This window comes from Melanerpes formicivorus, unplaced genomic scaffold (genome assembly GCF_026170545.1).
Source record: "Melanerpes formicivorus ecotype bairdi unplaced genomic scaffold, bMelFor1.0.p_v2 SCAF_24, whole genome shotgun sequence".
NCBI lineage: Eukaryota > Metazoa > Chordata > Aves > Piciformes > Picidae > Melanerpes > Melanerpes formicivorus.
This window is the reverse complement of record NW_027142376.1, coordinates 4,103,847-4,125,429: the sequence shown is the minus strand read 5'-3', so window position 1 is coordinate 4,125,429 and position 21,583 is coordinate 4,103,847. Positions and strand designations below refer to the sequence as shown.

General features: G+C 56.2%; 1 long non-coding RNA gene across 3 annotated transcripts; it reads left to right on the top strand.

Annotated features, from left to right (window-relative positions):
• The first annotated feature begins 4,378 nt into the window (after positions 1-4,378).
• LOC137448289 (uncharacterized) lies at positions 4,379-13,518 on the top strand. Of its 3 annotated transcripts, XR_010989038.1 has the most exons (10): positions 4,379-4,509; positions 6,251-6,412; positions 6,506-6,584; positions 8,326-8,487; positions 8,581-8,659; positions 9,665-10,169; positions 10,714-10,887; positions 11,132-11,291; positions 12,752-12,875; positions 13,416-13,518. It is a non-coding gene; the product is annotated as an uncharacterized lncRNA (long non-coding RNA). The 3 variants fall into 3 exon arrangements; XR_010989036.1 differs by lacking the exon at positions 13,416-13,518 and having other exon boundaries at positions 12,752-13,368; XR_010989037.1 differs by lacking the exons at positions 4,379-4,509; positions 6,251-6,412; positions 6,506-6,584; positions 13,416-13,518 and adding an exon at positions 7,879-8,012 and having other exon boundaries at positions 12,752-13,368.
• The last annotated feature ends 8,065 nt before the right edge of the window (positions 13,519-21,583 follow it).

The window sequence follows — 21,583 nt, the reverse complement described above, 5'->3', positions numbered from 1 at the left end:
CCCAGCCTCCAGCCACGCCCGCTGGAACATGCTTTCCAATTAGTACGCTACCTCTTAGGTTTCCAACCTGGGTATTCAAAGAACGCCGAGGAAAGTGGGGGCAGGTGCTTTTGCCAGGCAGCCTCCAATGAGCAGGCCCGGGGCAACGAGGAGGTGGCAGCAGCCAGCACATGCAGGCATTTCCTGGGGCTCAGTCAATGTTTAGAGCTCAGGGGCTCAGCCTGTGCTTCCGCTTCCTTTTCTTCAGCACAGGAGTTCGGTTTGGCTGTCCAGAGCCTTGCTCTGCACCCGAATGCCGTACCGAGCGTGAGGGAAAGATGAAGCAACACCCACGTAGGCACCCAGGGAAAAAGCGGAGGTTGTCTTAGGAGCCGGTTTGAGACAAAATTCACCCAACTCCTTCTGCGGTGGTGTACGGGAAAGAGTCGGTAGGGGAAGCCGCAGGACAGCCTGCAGCAAAGCTCAGGACTTGTTCCCTCGCCTCTGCCTTCTGCACGTCTCCTCGTCGGCCGCCTGTGAGCGAGACGCTTCACCAGCTGGCTTGTTTGAAATCAGCAAAGTTATGGCATGGAAGTTATCTGGTAGGAGTCGTTGCTAAACAGATGCAGTTGAAGCTTTGTATCTTCCGTTCTCTCTACTAGTTATTCTAATCTTGCCCTGTTGGTTTAGCCCATCAGTTTTCATGTTCTCTTCATCTATTAGTAGCAGAAGAAAGGGCCCCTTGATTCCAGTATTTCTTGCTGTAGTTCAGAGGTAGAGTTGGCTTTCCCTCTGACCTTTTATACTTTTACTTTGTGTTAAGTGGAACCCAAAACTGAATAGGATACTTTGTGTAAAGCTTGAGCAGCCCTTAACTTTCGAATTATTATACCGCATGCACTACTGCTTTGCAACATTCACAGGACTGTGGTGGTGTCAGATAGTTCACTTGCATTTAGTTCCTCAGGGCCCAGGCCTTCCTTTGGGCTGATGGTCTTGGCCAAAGCTGCAATGTTCAGTCCTTGCTGTGAAAGGCAGGAGGTGCTGGCTGGGCAGTTTGCTTTATTTTGTGCCTTTTTGGGGGCGACTCAAAGGGAGTGGGGGGATTGTGGGTGGGCTGGTTCTGCCACGTGGGGCAGGGGGCTGCTGCAGCAGAGGAGCAGGTGAGCGAGGGCTGGGGGCCCCCCCCTAAAGTGCTGAAAATTCTCCGAGGGGACCACACTATCTTTAAAAGTGTAAGTACTGGGGTGAGGCGAGGCGGAGGCAAACCTCTGGTTTGCAGCTGGAGAGGGAGGGCTTGGAGTGACTGGTGCGTAAGAAAGCTTTGGAAACGACCCCTGTCTGCCCTCTCTGCTTCTAAAAGGCTTTTAGCATTGGAAAATAAAAGCCAGGTGGGGGCCCGGCTGCTGCCCACGCCCAGGGAGGTGCTCAGTGCTGCCACCCGGTGTGTAACGGCCGGCAGTGCAGCCGTGCCGCGGCGTGTGCCGCCCCGTGGGAGCTCAATGCTGCCACCCTGTGTGTAACGGCCGGCAGTGCAGCCGTGCCGCGGCGTGTGCCGCCCCGGGGGAGCTCAATGTTGCCATCCGGTGTGTAACGGCCGGCAGTGCTGGCGGAACGAACGTTTTTCTGACAGCTCTTGGAGGAACGTTTCTGTACAGGTGTTCCCCAGGGCTCCTCAGCTGCTCAGAACTCAACGTGTTGTCTTGGAGGGGAATAAAACCCATGGAACGCTGAGCGTGAGGTCACAACGCAGGCACCGCCCCCCCCCAGCGTGGCACCGCCCCCCCCAGCGTGGCACCGCCCCCCCAGCGTGGCACCGCCCCCCCAGCGTGGCACCGCCCCCCCCAGCGTGGCACCGCCCCCCCAGCGTGGCACCGCCCCCCCCAGCGTGGCACCGCCCCCCCCAGCGTGGCACCGCCCCCCCCAGCGTGGCACCGCCCCCCCCAGCGTGGCACCGCCCCCCCCCAGCGTGGCACCGCCCCCCCCAGCGTGGCACCGCCCCCCCCCAGCGTGGCACCGCCCCCCCCAGCGTGGCACCGCCCCCCCCCAGCGTGGCACCGCCCCCCCCAGCGTGGCACCGCCCCCCCCCAGCGTGGCACCGCCCCCCCCAGCGTGGCACCGCCCCCCCCCAGCGTGGCACCGCCCCCCCCAGCGTGGCACCGCCCCCCCCAGCGTGGCACCGCCCCCCCCAGCGTGGCACCGCCCCCCCAGCGTGGCACCGCCCCCCCAGCGTGGCACCGCCCCCCCCAGCGTGGCACCGCCCCCCCCAGCGTGGCACCGCCCCCCCCAGCGTGGCACCGCCCCCCCCCCCAGCGTGGCACCGCCCCCCCCCCCAGCGTGGCACCGCCCCCCCCAGCGTGGCACCGCCCCCCCCAGCGTGGCACCGCCCCCCCCCCAGCGTGGCACCGCCCCCCCCCCCAGCGTGGCACCGCCCTCAACAACATGGCGCCCGATGCTTAAAGTGGCTCAGTGCAGGGTTGTGGCTGGTAGAGGTTGGAGCTCTTCTGCTGTGTCTCAGGTCAGTGCCAGTCTCTGCTGCTTTGGGGGGTTTCTCTATAGCAGCCGCTGGAGCTGCGCGGGGCTTGGGGGGGTGGCCACCGGCGGGGCAGCGCGGGGCTTTGGGGGGGGGGGGGAGGGGGGCGTGTCCGGGCTTGGCCGGCGGGGCTCTGCGGGGGTGGCGGCTGCTGCCTCAACCGTACCCAGAGGCCCCGTGGGAGCTCAATGCTGCCACCCTGTGTGTAATGGCCGGCAGTGCAGCCGTGCCGCGGCGTGTGCCGCCCCGGGGGAGCTCAATGCTGCCACCCGGTGTGTAATGGCCGGCAGTGCAGCCGTGCCGCGGCGTATACCGCCCCGTGGGAGGTCAGTGCTCAACCCTGTGTGTAATGGCCGGCAGTGCAGCCGTGCCGCGGCGTATACCGCCCCGTGGGAGGTCAGTGCTCAACCCGGTGTGTAATGGCCGGCAGTGCAGCCGTGCCGCGGCGTGTGCCGCCCTGGGTGAGCTAATTTCTGCAGCCTAACTGCGCTGAATGCTCGAAAATTCTTAGGGGAAGAGCGGAGGGCGGAGAGCTTGACTCGAGCGTCGCTATGGATCCGGCGCCTGCGCCCTAGCCCGGCTCTGCTCGCGCCAGGGGGGCAGCGTCCCGGTGGTCGCTATGGATCCGGCGCCTGCGCCGCAGCGGGTCCGGTCCCGGTGTCGCTGCCGGCCCGGGACTCCCAGGTGTGTTCCTTCCGGCGTCTGAAGGTGGTCTGGGGCCATCGGCAGGGCTTTTGGGGGTGACGGAGGAGGTCTTGGGGACACCTAAAAGGGTCTGGGGATACGTAAAGTTCTCGTGGGGCCATCGGAAAGGGTCAAGGGTCGTGGGGAGGCAGCTGGGCACCTCCGACGGACCCTTTGGGAGGTCTCTGCAGGCTCCCGTGGGAGCTGGGGGTGTCTCGGGGTGGGTTTGGGTTTGGGTTTGTGCTGCAAACAGCGTTGATAATGACTTAGAGAAAGACACACAAGAGACTCAGTAAGTCTCTTGTATCGTGCTTCTATTCTGGCGCCTGACACAGGTAGGATCATTTCAAAAGAGCTGTGTGTCTTCAGAGAGGTTTGGGCAAACTTTTATACAAAAAGTTATCTGTCTATAATGACAGAGGTCCAGATGCTGCCTATCTATACAAAGCTTATCTCTCTAAAAGAGCAGAAGTACACATATCATGCAGGTGTCCTTTGTCTTATCCAAAAGAGCATCTTGTCCAAGACTAACAGAAGTGAATCACTGACAAATCCTGTTATTCCTTCTCTATCCAAAGGCTGTCTGCCAACCCCTCTCCCCCTCCCTGCGTCCCAGCATTTCAGCTAACAAGCGGAAAATTCTTATCAACTCTGTGGTTCTGTTAATGAGACTTTTCTGTTCATCAGTTCCCCCCTTTCTCACAGCCAACAGTATATTCCTATACTATATTTTCTTAAGGCAAACTTTGGACCCAGGCTTTCTGAGCTATCTTTCCCATGCTGACACTTGTGGAAGGTACTCTCAGATGTAGTCACCCAGTCTGATGCCCCCCAAGTCCAATTCATTGAGGCTTCCCCAAATAAAGGGGTCCTCATTTGGCCTCGAGGAAGTTCAGTGCATATCCAACAGTTAGAGAGATTAGTTTGCAAAGCCAATTCTTGCCTAACGTGTAAGTACATATTGCCTTCCCATCCCTCAATTTCCTTGCTGTGCTGCAAAGATTTTGATAGGAATTTCTAGGTATTAACTACAGCCAGGGCAATCCTTCAAGTGCCCTAGGAATGCAGTGAAAACCTTTTGGGAATTGTTCCTGCTCTGGTACTCCTCAAGCTATGAGGAGCTCTTCAGGGCAGCTCCAAGGTTAGGTTTGGATTCTCCTGGAGTCTCACACAGAACGAGTCTCACGATTCCTGTGGTCTAATTTCATAGCTGCATTTTCTTCTCTCTGCCTAGGTGACAGGACGACCTCACTAATGAAGAGAGATAGCCTGAGCTCTGCAGGAACCTTGAACCCAAGCAGCCAGTGCCTTCTGTGAGTACTAGCTGTCCTTGCTCAACGTGGAACTAGTTGAGAGCTGAAGCCAGACCACGCCATAATTCCCTCAGCTTCCTCTTCTGCAGATTAAACAGTCCCAGTTCCTTCAGCCACTCCTCGTAAGGCTTGTTATCCAGACCCCTCACCAGCTTTGTGGCCCTTCTCTGGACTCACTCTCTCACAAGGGGTGTGCTGGGGAACACCACTTGTGCCCGGCCGGCCACCGGCTGGGTTTAACTCTGTTCCCCACCGCTCTTGGGGCCCAGCCATCCATCCTGTTCTGCTGTCCAGCAGTCCCTTTGAAAAACAATCCATCTGAAAAAAGAAGTAGCAGAGAAGGAAAGTTGAAGCTGCAAGGATTGCAGTCCCCTCAGTTCTGGTTGTAGCCAGGTGGGGGTTGGTCTCTTCTCCCAGGCAAGCAGCGCCAGAACAAGAGGACACAGTCTCAAGCTGTGCCAGGGGAGGTTTAGGCTGAATGTTAGGAAGAGGTTTACAGCTTGGCCGAAGACTCTTCTGATCCCTGTCTTCTGGTCGTGACCAGCAGCGTGCACGGGTGGCCAAGAAGGCCACTGGCAACCTGGCCAATATCGGGAACAGTGTGGCCAGCAGGAGCAGGGAGGTCATTCTGCCCCTGCACTTGGCACTGGTTAGGGCACACCTTGAGTCCCGTGTCCAGTTCTGGGCCCCTCCGTTTAAGCAAGACGTTGAGTTGCTGGAAGGAGTCCGGAGAAGGGCAACAAAGCTGGGGAGGGGTTTGGAGCACAGGCCTGTGAGGAGAGGCTGAGGGAGCTAGGGTTGCTTAGCCTGGAGAAGAGGAGGCTCAGGGGAGACCTTCTTGCTCTCTGCAACTCCCTGAAGGGAGGTTGTAGCCAGGTGGGGGTTGGTCTCTTCTTCCAGGCAAGCAGCACCAGAACAAGAGGACACAGTCTCAAGCTGTGGCAGGGGAGGTTTAGGCTAGAGGTTAGGAAGAGGTTCTGCACAGAGAGAGTGATTGCCCATTGGAATGGGCTGCCCAGGGAGGTGGTGGAGTCACCATCTTTGGAGGTGTTCATGAGGAGACTGGATAGGGTGCTTGGTTGCATGGTTTAGTTGATTAGGTGGTGTTGGATGATAGGTTGGACACGATGATCTTGAAGGTCTCTTCCAACCTGGTCCGGTCCATTCCATTCCAACACCATCTAATCAACTAAACCATGGCACTGAGTGCCTCATCCAGTCTCTTTCTAAACACTTCCAGTGATGGTGACTCCACCACCTCCCTGGGCAGCACATTCCAAAGGCCAATCTCTCTTTCAACCTGCTCTATTCTATTCTATGAAGACCTTCTTCCTAACATCCAGGTTTAATTGGTGAGAGCAACAGACTTGGTTGCTGCCACCCGCTGCTAAGGGGTCTGAGTGGCCCCCAAATGGGGTTTGGAGGCAGGTAAAGGTTTCTTTTGGCATGTGAAGGGGTTTTGTGGGCATCTAGAAGGGGTGTGGAGCCCCCTGAAAGGGTCTGGGATAGTGTCAGGGGGTTCTGGGCTGGTCTACCAGCGGGTCTGGGGACATTAGAAGCGTCTGGGGGTACCTAAAACAGATCTGGGCGTATCAGGTGGGGGGTTTGGGTGCATCCAAAGGGGTTTTGTGGGCATCTAAGTTGGGGAGTCTGGGGGGGTCCTGAAGGAGTTGGGGGGTTCTCCTCAAGCTATGAGCAGACACACAGAGAGTTGTTAACGGACTTTCTTTGATCATTCCAGGACTGGTGTGCTGGGACTGGCAGGATATTCCTGAGCTGTCCACGTACAGTTTCTGTCGACACTCTTCAGCTCGTACATCCGGTTTGCTGACAGAGGGTGTGGGGTTTGTGGGGCCCGGCAGCGAGACTTTTCCAAAGAGGAGCTCTTCAGGGCAGCTCCAAGGTTAGGTTTGGATTCTCCTGGAGTCGCACACAGAACGAGTCTCACGATTCCAGTGGTCTCATTTCATAGCTGCATTTTCTTCTCTCTGCCTAGGTGACAGGACGACCTCACTAATGAAGAGAGATAGCCTGAGCTCTGCAGGAACCTTGAACCCAAGCAGCCAGTGCCTTCTGTGAGTACAAGCTGTCCTTGCTCAACGTGGAAGTAGTTGAGAGCTGAAGCCAGACCACGCCATAATTCCCTCAGCTTCCTCTTCTGCAGATTAAACAGTCCCAGTTCCTTCAGCCACTCCTCCTAAGGCTTGTTATCCAGACCCCTCACCAGCTTTGTGGCCCTTCTCTGGACTCACTCTCTCACAAGGGGTGTCCTGGGGAACACCACTCGTGCCCAGCCGGCCACCGGCTGGGTTTAACTCTGTTCCCCACCGCTCTTGGGGCCCAGCCATCCATCCTGTTCTGCTGTCCAGCAGTCCCTTTGAAAAACAATCCATCTGAAAAAAGAAGTAGCAGAGAAGGAAAGCTGAAGCTGCAAGGATTGCAGTCCCCTCAGTTCTGGTTGTAGCCAGGTGGGGGTTGGTCTCTTCTCCCAGGCAAGCAGCACCAGAACAAGAGGACACAGTCTCAAGCTGTGCCAGGGGAGGTTTAGGCTGAATGTTAGGAAGTGGTTTACAGCTTGGCCAAAGACTCTTCTGATCCCTGTCTTCTGGTCGTGACCAGCAGCGTGCACGGGTGGCCAAGAAGGCCACTGGCAACCTGGCCAATATCAGGAACAGTGTGGCCAGCAGGAGCAGGGAGGTCATTCTGCCCCTGCACTTGGCACTGGTTAGGGCACACCTTGAGTCCCGTGTCCAGTTCTGGGCCCCTCCGTTTAAGCAAGACGTTGAGTTGCTGGAAGGAGTCCGGAGAAGGGCAACAAAGCTGGGGAGGGGTTTGGAGCACAGGCCTGTGAGGAGAGGCTGAGGGAGCTGGGGTTGCTTAGCCTGGAGAAGAGGAGGCTCAGGGGAGACCTTCTTGCTCTCTGCAACTCCCTGAAGGGAGGTTGTAGCCAGGTGGGGGTTGGTCTCTTCTTCCAGGCAAGCAGCACCAGAACAAGAGGACACAGTCTCAAGCTGTGGCAGGGGAGGTTTAGGCTAGAGGTTAGGAAGAGGTTCTGCACAGAGAGAGTGATTGCCCATTGGAATGGGCTGCCCAGGGAGGTGGTGGAGTCACCATCTTTGGAGGTGTTCATGAGGAGACTGGATAGGGTGCTTGGTTGCATGGTTTAGTTGATTAGGTGGTGTTGGATGATAGGTTGGACACGATGATCTTGAAGGTCTCTTCCAACCTGGTCCGGTCCATTCCATTCCAACACCATCTAATCAACTAAACCATGGCACTGAGTGCCTCATCCAGTCTCTTTCTAAACACTTCCAGTGATGGTGACTCCACCACCTCCCTGGGCAGCACATTCCAAAGGCCAATCTCTCTTTCAACCTGCTCTATTCTATTCTATGAAGACCTTCTTCCTAACATCCAGGTTTAATTGGTGAGAGCAACAGACTTGGTTGCTGCCACCCGCTGCTAAGGGGTCTGAGTGGCCCCCAAATGGGGTTTGGAGGCAGGTAAAGGTTTCTTTTGGCATGTGAAGGGGTTTTGTGGGCATCTAGAAGGGGTGTGGAGCCCCCTGAAAGGGTCTGGGATAGTGTCAGGGGGTTCTGGGCTGGTCTACCAGCGGGTCTGGGGACATTAGAAGCGTCTGGGGGTACCTAAAACGGAGCTGGGCGTATCAGATGGGGGGTTTGGGTGCATCCAAAGGGGTTTTGTGGGCATCTAAGTTGGGGAGTCTGGGGGGGTCCTGAAGGAGTTGGGGGGTTCTCCTCAAGCTATGAGCAGACACACAGACAGTTGTTAACGGACTTTCTTTGATCATTCCAGGACTGGTGTGCTGGGACTGGCAGGATCTTCCTGAGCTGTCCACGTACAGTTTCTGTCGACACTCTTCAGCTCGTACATCCGGTTTGCTGACAGAGGGTGTGGGGTTTGTGGGGCCCGGCAGCGAGACTTTTCCAAAGAGGAGCTCTTCAGGGCAGCTCCAAGGTTAGGTTTGGATTCTCCTGGAGTCTCACACAGAACGAGTCTCACGATTCCAGTGGTCTAATTTCATAGCTGCATTTTCTTCTCTCTGCCTAGGTGACAGGACGACCTCACTAATGAAGAGAGATAGCCTGAGCTCTGCAGGAACCTTGAACCCAAGCAGCCAGTGCCTTCTGTGAGTACAAGCTGTCCTTGCTCAACGTGGAAGTAGTTGAGAGCTGAAGCCAGACCATACCTTAATTCCCTCAGCTTCCTCTTCTGCAGATTAAACAGTCCCAGTTCCTTCAGCCACTCCTCGTAAGGCTTGTTATCCAGACCCCTCACCAGCTTTGTGGCCCTTCTCTGGACTCACTCTCTCACAAGGGGTGTCCTGGGGAACACCACTTGTGCCCGGCCGGCCACCGGCTGGGTTTAACTCTGTTCCCCACCGCTCTTGGGGCCCAGCCATCCATCCTGTTCTGCTGTCCAGCAGTCCCTTTGAAAAACAATCCATCTGAAAAAAGAAGTAGCAGAGAAGGAAAGCTGAAGCTGCAAGGATTGCAGTCCCCTCAGTTCTGGTTGTAGCCAGGTGGGGGTTGGTCTCTTCTCCCAGGCAAGCAGCACCAGAACAAGAGGACACAGTCTCAAGCTGTGCCAGGGGAGGTTTAGGCTGGATGTTAGGAAGAAGGTCTTCATAGAATAGAATAGAGCAGGTTGAAAGAGAGATTGGCCTTTGGAATGTGCTGCTCAGGGAGGTGGTGCCCAGGGAGTCACCATCACTGGAAGTGTTTAGAAAGAGACTGGATGAGGCACTCAGTGCCGTGGTTTAGTTGATTAGATGGTGTTGGAATGGAATGGAACGGAATAGAATAGAATAGACCAGACCGAGTTGGAAGAGACCTTCAAGATCATCGTGTCCAACCTATCATCCAACACCACCTAATCAACTAAACCAAGCAACCAGGCACCCTATCCAGTCTCCTCCTGAACACCTCCAAAGATGGTGACTCCAGCACCACCCTGGGCAGCCCATTCCAATGGGCCATCACTCTCTCTGTGCAGAACCTCTTCCTAACCTCTAGCCTAAACCTCCCCTGGTGCAGCCTGAGACTGTGTCCTCTTGCTGGGCCCGGTGATGATCAAAGTTCTTTTCCAAGCTGCTTACTCCTGTTTGGTTTTATTCTCCTGCATGAATTGTCAGTTCAAAGCACTCGAGAGAAATGGTGTGATGGCTGTGCTGCAAAGCATCAGACTGGGGACCGAAAGACAACCTCCTGTGGATCGATGTACCGGGATATTCCAGGAACCTCTGTGCTGCCACAGACCTGGACTTAAACTCGTTCCAGATGCCGCGGTGTGTTCCGCATGACAATCGCACTCGGCACGTGAAGAGTGGCCAAGAGACTTCCCTTGTTTCCTTTGTGGAAGGCTTTTGTGTGTCCCCCGGCCCCGGGGGCCGTGTTCCTCTCGGGCAGGCTGCGGACGAGGCTGCCCTCGGCAGCAGGCGTGCCGCAAGCGGAGCGGCGAAGCTGTGTTCCTGGCAGTTCTCTCTCCGCCTGGATCAGGACGAAGGTGCCGGCCGACAAGGACTTGCACTGACACAGGGTCAGAGAGCTGAGAGCACCAAAGGGTTTAATTGGTGAGAGCAACAGACTTGGTTGCTGCCACCCGCTGCTAAGTGGCCCCCACGTGGGGTTTGGAGGCAGGTAAAGGTTTCTTTTGGCGTGTGAAGGGGTTTTGTGGGCATCTAGAAGGGGTGTGGAGCCCCCTGAAAGGGTCTGGGATAGTGTCAGGGGGTTCTGGGCTGGTCCACCAGCGGGTCTGGGGACATTGGAAGCATCTGGGGGTACCTAAAGTGGAGCTGGGTGTTTCAGATGGGGGGTTTGGGTGCAACCAAAGGGGTTTTGTGGGCATCTAAGTTGGAGAATCTGTGGGGGTCCTGAAGGAGTTGGGGGGTTCTCAGTGAGGTTTTGGAGTCTCTATGGAGTCCCTGTTGTATCTTGGGTCTGCTGTGGGATTGGTAGTGACTGGGTGCTCCGGTTTTGGTGGCTCCAGGGCAGCAGGTACCCACAGGGCTGTGCCTTGCTTTATGTTCCCCAGCTGTGGGCCAAGCAGGAGCCCCAGGGGAAGGGAATTTCAGCATGTGGCGGGTGATAGTGGAGGCGACTTCCTGACAAAATGGCTTTGGGGGTTTGGTTAGGTCTTGTTTTTATGGTTGACTCACTCTTGCTTTCTTTCCTTTTTTTTCAGGGAGCTTAACTGCTTTGCCTGAGGACCAGTTGCAGATTTGTATTCGGCCTCAGCCACAAGCCCTGACACGGAGCGGGGTGCTTTGGTGTCAGAATGTGGAGCTGTTGGAAACCCAATTGCTCACTGAAAAAAAGAAAAGGAATAATTTGTCATAAACAAATCCCCACAGTTCCTGTAAGCTTTCGAGTTCCTACTTAATAATATAAAGCAGTTTGTGGTTTGGTTGGTTTGGTTTTTTTCTTGTTGTGCTGCAAAGATTTTGATAGGAATTTCTAGGTATTAACTACAGCCAGAGCAAGCCTCTACTTGCCCTGGGAACGCAGTGAAAACCTTTTGGGAATTGGTTCTGCTCTGTTACTCCTCAAGCTATGAGCAGACACACAGGCAGTTGTTAACAGAGTTTCTTTGTGCATTCCAGGTCCGGTGTGTTCAGACCGGCAGGATCTTCCTGGGCCATCCGATTACGGTTTCCGTTGACACTTTTCAGCCCTTACATCCGGTTTGCCGACAGAGGACGTTGGTTTGTGGGCCCTGGCAGCGACAGTTTTCCAAAGAGGAGCTCTAAGGCCAGCTGCAAGGTTAGGTTTGGATTCTCCTGGGGTGCCTGTGCTTGAAAGCCCCCCAGAGGCCGTGCAGAGTGGTGCTCGCAGTAGCTCTGTGCAAGTCTGCCGTGGGCTCAGGAGGCCAGTATCTAGAGAGAGGGAAGGACAGAGACACTTCTAAGACAGTTTTAAAGAAATAATTATGAGAAGAGGCAAATTAATTCTGGGGGCTCATGTGATATATCTGTTCAAGAGAAAAAAAAATGAAGGAGGTTTCTGACCATAACCAGGCTGACAAAGCACAGTAATGTGGTTTCCTATGGGATTCAACTCCTCCTGCATTGCACAGGACACTTCAACAGCTGTCCTGACAAGCTCTAAGTAATGAACTTAATCCACCCTGTGCGAGCAATGGGGCAAAAGATTACAAAATCCATGTATGCAGTTGAGATGTGTTACGTTGGGACGCCCAGGATACAGCTCATCAAGCTCTCCTAGTGTTTAGACGCAAGATGGAAGAAGGAAGGGGGAAGACAGAGCAGAAGGTCTATTTAAATATGAAACTCCTAGGCTGAAAGAAAAGAAAAACATTTTAAAGAGCACTCAGTGAGACTCTGTCACCAGCATAGCTAATCACAGAATCACTGAGTGTTAGGGGTTGGAAGGGACCCCAAAATAGCATCCGGTCCAACCCCTGTGCCAGTGCAGGATCACCTGGGGCGGGTTTTGAATGTCTCCAGAGACTCCACTAACTCTCTGGGCAGCCTGCTCCAGGGCTCTGGCACACACAGTGAAAAGGTTTTCCCTTCTGTTCCTGTGGAACTTCCTCCTTTTATTCGTCGGACGCAGCGAAGCCGCTGGGTCGTGTTGCTGCGGCAAGGTGACCCACCCTGTAGTTCAGGGCCTGGGTCTGTGCCTTCATGGCAGCCTGTTCCCTTGGCACCCTGTCAGCTTAACAGCCCTGTGCTCGGGGTCTGTGTGACGAGTTGTGGAGCCCTCCATCCCCCTTCTGTCCCCAGCAGCAGCCCAAGGTCCCTGTAAGCAGGGCTGGGGAGGCTGCTTTAGGCAGCTAACAGGAACCAACCTTGCCTGGCCCTTAGGGGGCTGAGGTCAGTCCCTGGGCTCCTGAAGAGGTGGTGTTGCGCTGCTGCCAGGAGGGCCGGCCCGTAGGTGGGGCACGGGCCAGAGCCTGTGGCTCTCTGTGGGGCTTTTTGGGAGTGCTGCTGAGGCCTCACTCTGTCCTGTTGGCATCCTTTGTCAGGGTAGCCAGATCCTAGGCCTGATGTCTATCGTTAGCTCAATCGCAGAATTTGCTCGTCTGCTGTTCCTGTCCGTAAATTTTTGCCAGTGCTTCTGTAATAAAAAGGTTTTTATTTCTCCTGTAACTTGCAAGCTGGTGACCTCCTTAGGAGCACCACTGTGTTGTTCACAAAGTTCTTTGCTGTTGCAAAGCTGGGAGAAGTGTGAGGTTCAGCTGATGAAGTTTCTCTCTTTAGGGGTGTCTGCTCAGCCGTCCTCTTCCTGGATCTCGGAGCTTTGTCTCTCCCTGTTTGCGGTGCCCCGACAAGGACTTGTGCCGACACATCCTCGGGAAGCTGAAACCACCAAAGGGTTTAATGGGTGAGAGCAAAGCTCAGCTGTGTGCTGAAGCTGCAAACCTTGCCCAGAAGGCTGTCCCCGGCTCGGGGTGATAAAAAGAACAGGAGCGTAGCCGCTCGGCTGTCTTTCCTTCTGTGATGCCACAGCGGGGTGGGCGAGGATACAGCAGAGGAGCAGTGAGGGAGGGGTGAGGGCAGCCTCCCACAAAGGCTGCTTGCAGACCTGAAATGCCAAATGTTTGAAATGCCAGGACGTTCTTGGAGGGGAGGGAAAGCCCTGGGAAAGTGTAAGAGTGAGTGTGAGGTGTTCCAGCAGAGGAACAGCGGTGCTGCTTATTGAGAGATTGCAGAAGGGCAGTGATTTGTGTGCAGAAAGGCCTTGACGTGACCCCCCTCTGTTCTGTAGAAAGGCTTCTAGAGGAGAAAAGCACATCCTGAGCAGAGCCACGGGGGGGTGTGGGGTGTGGTTTGAAGCAGAAATAGCAACTGTCTCTCAATTAAAACAGTGGATTGTCTTTCGTGTGTGTGTGTGGTGTGCTGTTTTTTCATTGACTGGAAAAAGCTCTGCAGGGAGACCAGCTGATCTGCTCCCGAGGCACAGCAGCACCGGACCTGCTGAGCGCTGGGGGCCTGTTAAGGAGGGTCTGCTGTCATCTGAAGTGGGCTTGGGGGTATGAAAGGGGAATTTGGGGGCATGTGAAGGGTTCTGGGAGCATCTAGAGGTGTCTGGGGACCTCTGGAGGGGCTCCTGGGTCATGTCTGGAGGGTCAGGGAGGAGTGGGGGGGTCTGTGCCTCAGTGTGGTTTCGGGGTCTCTGTGTCAGGTCCCCACAGCGTGTGGGTTGCTGTGTGGCACTGCTGGAGTCTCGGTGTCCCTAGCGCCCCTGGCTCTTCTGCTCACTGCTCCCACCTTGTGGGCACGGCCAGGTACTGCTTGCTGTCGCCTGCTGCCAAGGGTGTGAGTGGCCTCTGCAGGGAGGCGCAGAGAGGTATTCTGGGGCGTCTAGAGGGGCTTTGTGGGCATCGAGAGGTGTCTGGCGGCCTCTGGAGGGTCTCCGGGGGGGTCTCTGGAGGGTCCTGAAGCAGCTGAGGGGGCGGGGAGTGGTGGTGTTGTGTTAGAGGTCTCGGGGGGGGTTCCAGGGTTTGGGGTCCCGCAGGATTGGGGTGGTCTCACCCCGGTATTGGGTGTCCTGCAGTCCCAGGGTCCCCCAGCCACATCTCCCCCGGCATCTCAAGGCGAGCTGCGAGCACCTCAAGGGCCTTAGAGGGTGAGAAAGGAGGGCTGGGGGCATGTAGACGGAAGTGAGGGCACCAAGACGGCACCGTCCTCCCCGTGACAGCGCCTGCCCTTCCCAAGATGGCGCCGCCCTACCCGTGACAGCGCCTGCCCTTCCCAAGATGGCGTCGATCTCCCCGTGACAGCGCCTGCCCTTTCCAAGATGGCGTCGCCCTCCCCGTGACAGCGCCTGCCCTTCCCAAGATGGCGCCGCCCTCGCCCCGTCGGCTCCGACCTAGCCAGCGTAATCCTCGTCCCCTCTGCTTTCTCCGCTCCGCATCAGCGAGCTCAGTGTGGACTCTGCTGCTCTCTGGAGTTGCTCTGTGCCTGCTGCAGGACTCTGCTATGGGTTTGAGGGTGGGCGGCAGCGAGGGGGGGGCCGAGAAACACCAGCGGCGGGGGGGGGGGGGGGGTGGGTGTCGATTTGCCGCGGTCGGGAGCAGTCTACTCCCAGTTCACGAGCTGTTCTCCTGTCTCTCCCAGCTCTTGCAGGCTGACCCCAATGCCCTCAGACTCGCCCAGCGATCCCAGGGCGAACCCGGCAGCACCCAGACTCGCCCAGCGATCCCAGGGCGAACCCAGCAGCACCCAGACTCGCCCAGCGATCGTCACGTGATTAGGGGCCGCGCAAAGGAGGGGCGGGGAGCAGAGAAAGCGGCGGCGGCGCCCAGCCTCCAGCCACGCCCGCTGGAACATGCTTTCCAATTAGTACGCTACCTCTTAGGTTTCCAACCTGGGTATTCAAAGAACGCCGAGGAAAGTGGGGGCAGGTGCTTTTGCCAGGCAGCCTCCAATGAGCAGGCCCGGGGCAACGAGGAGGTGGCAGCAGCCAGCACATGCAGGCATTTCCTGGGGCTCAGTCAATGTTTAGAGCTCAGGGGCTCAGCCTGTGCTTCCGCTTCCTTTTCTTCAGCACAGGAGTTCGGTTTGGCTGTCCAGAGCCTTGCTCTGCACCCGAATGCCGTACCGAGCGTGAGGGAAAGATGAAGCAACACCCACGTAGGCACCCAGGGAAAAAGCGGAGGTTGTCTTAGGAGCCGGTTTGAGACAAAATTCACCCAACTCCTTCTGCGGTGGTGTACGGGAAAGAGTCGGTAGGGGAAGCCGCAGGACAGCCTGCAGCAAAGCTCAGGACTTGTTCCCTCGCCTCTGCCTTCTGCACGTCTCCTCGTCGGCCGCCTGTGAGCGAGACGCTTCACCAGCTGGCTTGTTTGAAATCAGCAAAGTTATGGCATGGAAGTTATCTGGTAGGAGTCGTTGCTAAACAGATGCAGTTGAAGCTTTGTATCTTCCGTTCTCTCTACTAGTTATTCTAATCTTGCCCTGTTGGTTTAGCCCATCAGTTTTCATGTTCTCTTCATCTATTAGTAGCAGAAGAAAGGGCCCCTTGATTCCAGTATTTCTTGCTGTAGTTCAGAGGTAGAGTTGGCTTTCCCTCTGACCTTTTATACTTTTACTTTGTGTTAAGTGGAACCCAAAACTGAATAGGATACTTTGTGTAAAGCTTGAGCAGCCCTTAACTTTCGAATTATTATACCGCATGCACTACTGCTTTGCAACATTCACAGGACTGTGGTGGTGTCAGATAGTTCACTTGCATTTAGTTCCTCAGGGCCCAGGCCTTCCTTTGGGCTGATGGTCTTGGCCAAAGCTGCAATGTTCAGTCCTTGCTGTGAAAGGCAGGAGGTGCTGGCTGGGCAGTTTGCTTTATTTTGTGCCTTTTTGGGGGCGACTCAAAGGGAGTGGGGGGATTGTGGGTGGGCTGGTTCTGCCACGTGGGGCAGGGGGCTGCTGCAGCAGAGGAGCAGGTGAGCGAGGGCTGGGGGCCCCCCCCTAAAGTGCTGAAAATTCTCCGAGGGGACCACACTATCTTTAAAAGTGTAAGTACTGGGGTGAGGCGAGGCGGAGGCAAACCTCTGGTTTGCAGCTGGAGAGGGAGGGCTTGGAGTGACTGGTGCGTAAGAAAGCTTTGGAAACGACCCCTGTCTGCCCTCTCTGCTTCTAAAAGGCTTTTAGCATTGGAAAATAAAAGCCAGGTGGGGGCCCGGCTGCTGCCCACGCCCAGGGAGGTGCTCAGTGCTGCCACCCGGTGTGTAACGGCCGGCAGTGCAGCCGTGCCGCGGCGTGTGCCGCCCCGTGGGAGCTCAATGCTGCCACCCTGTGTGTAACGGCCGGCAGTGCAGCCGTGCCGCGGCGTGTGCCGCCCCGGGGGAGCTCAATGTTGCCATCCGGTGTGTAACGGCCGGCAGTGCTGGCGGAACGAACGTTTTTCTGACAGCTCTTGGAGGAACGTTTCTGTACAGGTGTTCCCCAGGGCTCCTCAGCTGCTCAGAACTCAACGTGTTGTCTTGGAGGGGAATAAAACCCATGGAACGCTGAGCGTGAGGTCACAACGCAGGCACCGCCCCCCCCCAGCGTGGCACCGCCCCCCCCAGCGTGGCACCGCCCCCCCCAGCGTGGCACCGCCCCCCCAGCGTGGCACCGCCCCCCCAGCGTGGCACCGCCCCCCCAGCGTGGCACCGCCCCCCCAGCGTGGCACCGCCCCCCCCAGCGTGGCACCGCCCCCCCAGCGTGGCACCGCCCCCCCAGCGTGGCACCGCCCCCCCAGCGTGGCACCGCCCCCCCCCCAGCGTGGCACCGCCCCCCCCAGCGTGGCACCGCCCTCAACAACATGGCGCCCGATGCTTAAAGTGGCTCAGTGCAGGGTTGTGGCTGGTAGAGGTTGGAGCTCTTCTGCTGTGTCCCAGGTCAGTGCCAGTCTCTGCTGCTTTGGGGGGTTTCTCTATAGCAGCCGCTGGAGCTGCGCGGGGCTTGGGGGGGTGGCCACCGGCGGGGCAGCGCGGGGCTTTGGGGGGGGGGGGGAGGGGGGCGTGTCCGGGCTTGGCCGGCGGGGCTCTGCGGGGTTGGCGGCTGCTGCCTCAACCGTACCCAGAGGCCCCGTGGAAGCTCAATGCTGCCACCCTGTGTGTAATGGCCGGCAGTGCAGCCGTGCCGCGGCGTGTGCCGCCCCGGGGGAGCTCAATGCTGCCACCCTGTGTGTAATGGCCGGCAGTGCAGCCGTGCCGCGGCGTATACCGCCCCGTGGGAGGTCAGTGCTCAACCCTGTGTGTAATGGCCGGCAGTGCAGCCGTGCCGCGGCGTATACCGCCCCGTGGGAGGTCAGTGCTCAACCCGGTGTGTAATGGCCGGCAGTGCAGCCGTGCCGCGGCGTGTGCCGCCCTGGGTGAGCTAATTTCTGCAGCCTAACTGCGCTGAATGCTCGAAAATTCTTAGGGGAAGAGCGGAGGGCGGAGAGCTTGACTCGAGCGTCGCTATGGATCCGGCGCCTGCGCCCTAGCCCGGCTCTGCTCGCGCCAGGGGGGCAGCGTCCCGGTGGTCGCTATGGACACGGCGCCTGCGCCGCAGCGGGTCCGGTCCCGGTGTCGCTGCCGGCCCGGGACTCCCAGGTGTGTTCCTTCCGGCGTCTGAAGGTGGTCTGGGGCCATCGGCAGGGCTTTTGGGGGTGACGGAGGAGGTCTTGGGGACACCTAAAAGGGTCTGGGGATACGTAAAGTTCTCGTGGGGCCATCGGAAAGGGTCAAGGGTCGTGGGGAGGCAGCTGGGCACCTCCGACGGACCCTTTGGGAGGTCTCTGCAGGCTCCCGTGGGAGCTGGGGGTGTCTCGGGGTGGGTTTGGGTTTGGGTTTGTGCTGCAAACAGCGTTGATAATGACTTAGAGAAAGACACACAAGAGACTCAGTAAGTCTCTTGTATCGTGCTTCTATTCTGGCGCCTGACACAGGTAGGATCATTTCAAAAGAGCTGTGTGTCTTCAGAGAGGTTTGGGCAAACTTTTATACAAAAAGTTATCTGTCTATAATGACAGAGGTCCAGATGCTGCCTATCTATACAAAGCTTATCTATCTAAAAGAGCAGAAGTACACATATCATGCAGGTGTCCTTTGTCTTATCCAAAAGAGCATCTTGTCCAAGACTAACAGAAGTGAATCACTGACAAATCCTGTTATTCCTTCTCTATCCAAAGGCTGTCTGCCAGCCCCTCTCCCCCTCCCTGCGTCCCAGCATTTCAGCTAACAAGCGGAAAATTCTTATCAACTCTGTGGTTCTGTTAATGAGACTTTTCTGTTCATCAGTTCCCCCCTTTCTCACAGCCAACAGTATATTCCTATACTATATTTTCTTAAGGCAAACTTTGGACCCAGGCTTTCTGAGCTATCTTTCCCATGCTGACACTTGTGGAAGGTACTCTCAGATGTAGTCACCCAGTCTGATGCCCCCCAAGTCCAATTCATTGAGGCTTCCCCAAATAAAGGGGTCCTCATTTGGCCTCGAGGAAGTTCAGTGCATATCCAACAGTTAGAGAGATTAGTTTGCAAAGCCAATTCTTGCCTAACGTGTAAGTACATATTGCCTTCCCATCCCTCAATTTCCTTGCTGTGCTGCAAAGATTTTGATAGGAATTTCTAGGTATTAACTACAGCCAGGGCAATCCTTCAAGTGCCCTAGGAATGCAGTGAAAACCTTTTGGGAATTGTTCCTGCTCTGGTACTCCTCAAGCTATGAGGAGCTCTTCAGGGCAGCTCCAAGGTTAGGTTTGGATTCTCCTGGAGTCTCACACAGAACGAGTCTCACGATTCCAGTGGTCTAATTTCATAGCTGCATTTTCTTCTCTCTGCCTAGGTGACAGGACGACCTCACTAATGAAGAGAGATAGCCTGAGCTCTGCAGGAACCTTGAACCCAAGCAGCCAGTGCCTTCTGTGAGTACAAGCTGTCCTTGCTCAACGTGGAAGTAGTTGAGAGCTGAAGCCAGACCACGCCTTAATTCCCTCAGCTTCCTCTTCTGCAGATTAAACAGTCCCAGTTCCTTCAGCCACTCCTCATAAGGCTTGTTATCCAGACCCCTCACCAGCTTTGTGGCCCTTCTCTGGACTCACTCTCTCACAAGGGGTGTCCTGGGGAACACCACTCGTGCCCGGCCGGCCACCGGCTGGGTTTAACTCTGTTCCCCACCGCTCTTGGGGCCCAGCCATCCATCCTGTTCTGCTGTCCAGCAGTCCCTTTGAAAAACAATCCATCTGAAAAAAGAAGTAGCAGAGAAGGAAAGCTGAAGCTGCAAGGATTGCAGTCCCCTCAGTTCTGGTTGTAGCCAGGTGGGGGTTGGTCTCTTCTCCCAGGCAAGCAGCACCAGAACAAGAGGACACAGTCTCAAGCTGTGCCAGGGGAGGTTTAGGCTGGATGTTAGGAAGAAGGTCTTCATAGAATAGAATAGAGCAGGTTGAAAGAGAGATTGGCCTTTGGAATGTGCTGCTCAGGGAGGTGGTGCCCAGGGAGTCACCATCACTGGAAGTGTTTAGAAAGAGACTGGATGAGGCACTCAGTGCCGTGGTTTAGTTGATTAGATGGTGTTGGAATGGAATGGAACGGAATAGAATAGAATAGACCAGACCGAGTTGGAAGAGACCTTCAAGATCATCGTGTCCAACCTATCATCCAACACCACCTAATCAACTAAACCAAGCAACCAGGCACCCTATCCAGTCTCCTCCTGAACACCTCCAAAGATGGTGACTCCAGCACCTCCCTGGGCAGCCCATTCCAATGGGCCATCACTCTCTCTGTGCAGAACCTCTTCCTAACCTCTAGCCTAAACCTCCCCTGGTGCAGCCTGAGACTGTGTCCTCTTGTTGGGCCCGGTGATGATCAGAGTTCTTTTCCAAGCTGCTTACTCCTGTTTGGTTTTATTCTCCTGTATGAATTGTCAGTTCAAAGCACTGGAGAGAAATGGTGTGATGGCTGTGCTGCCAAGCATCAGACTGGGGACCGAAAGACAACCTCCTGTGGATCGATGTACCGGGATATTCCAGGAACCTCTGTGCTGCCACAGACCTGGACTTAAACTTGTTCCAGATGCCGCGGTGTGTTCCACATGACAATCGCACTCGGCACGTGAAGAGTGGCCAAGAGACTTCCCTTGTTTCCTTTGTGGAAGGCTTTTGTGTGTCCCCCGGCCCCGGGGGCCGTGTTCCTCTCGGGCAGGCTGCGGACGAGGCTGCCCTCGGCAGCAGGCGTGCCGCAAGCGGAGCGGCGAAGCTGTGTTCCTGGCAGTTCTCTCTCCGCCTGGATCAGGACGAAGGTGCCGGCCGACAAGGACTTGCACTGACACAGGGCCAGAGAGCTGAGAGCACCAAAGGGTTTAATTGGTGAGAGCAACAGACTTGGTTGCTGCCACCTGCTGCTAAGTGGCCCCCTAATGGGGTTTGGAGGCAGGTAAAGGTTTCTTTTGGCGTGTGAAGGGGTTTTGTGGGCATCTAGAAGGGGTGTGGAGCCCCCTGTAAGGGTCTGGGATAGTGTCAGGGGGTTCTGGGCTGGTCTACCAGCGGGTCTGGGGACATTAGAAGCGTCTGGGGGTACCTAAAATGGAGCTGGGTGTATCAGATGGGGGGTTTGGGTGCATCCAAAGGGGTTTTGTGGGCATCTAAGTTGGGGAGTCTGGGGGGGTCCTGAAGGAGTTGGGGGGTTCTCCTCAAGCTATGAGCAGACACACAGACAGTTGTTAACGGACTTTCTTTGATCATTCCAGGACTGGTGTGCTGGGACTGGCAGGATCTTCCTGAGCTGTCCACGTACAGTTTCTGTCGACACTCTTCAGCTCGTACATCCGGTTTGCTGACAGAGGGTGTGGGGTTTGTGGGGCCCGGCAGCGAGACTTATCCAAAGAGGAGCTCTTCAGGGCAGCTCCAAGGTTAGGTTTGGATTCTCCTGGAGTCTCACACAGAACGAGTCTCACGATTCCAGTGGTCTCATTTCATAGCTGCATTTTCTTCTCTCTGCCTAGGTGACAGGACGACCTCACTAATGAAGAGAGATAGCCTGAGCTCTGCAGGAACCTTGAACCCAAGCAGCCAGTGCCTTCTGTGAGTACAAGCTGTCCTTGCTCAACGTGGAACTAGTTGAGAGCTGAAGCCAGACCACACCATAATTCCCTCAGCTTTCTCTTCTGCAGATTAAACAGTCCCAGTTCCTTCAGCCACTCCTCATAAGGCTTGTTATCCAGACCCCTCACCAGCTTTGTGGCCCTTCTCTGGACTCACTCTCTCACAAGGGGTGTCCTGGGGAACACCACTCGTGCCCGGCCGGCCACCGGCTGGGTTTAACTCTGTTCCCCACCGCTCTTGGGGCCCAGCCATCCATCCTGTTCTGCTGTCCAGCAGTCCCTTTGAAAAACAATCCATCTGAAAAAAGAAGTAGCAGAGAAGGAAAGCTGAAGCTGCAAAGATTGCAGTCCCCTCAGTTCTTGTTGTAGCCGGGTGGGGGTTGGTCTCTTCTCCCAGGCAAGCAGCACCAGAACAAGAGGACACAGTCTCAAGCTGTGCCAGGGGAGGTTTAGGCTGAATGTTAGGAAGTGGTTTACAGCTTGGCCAAAGACTCTTCTGATCCCTGTCTTCTGGTCGTG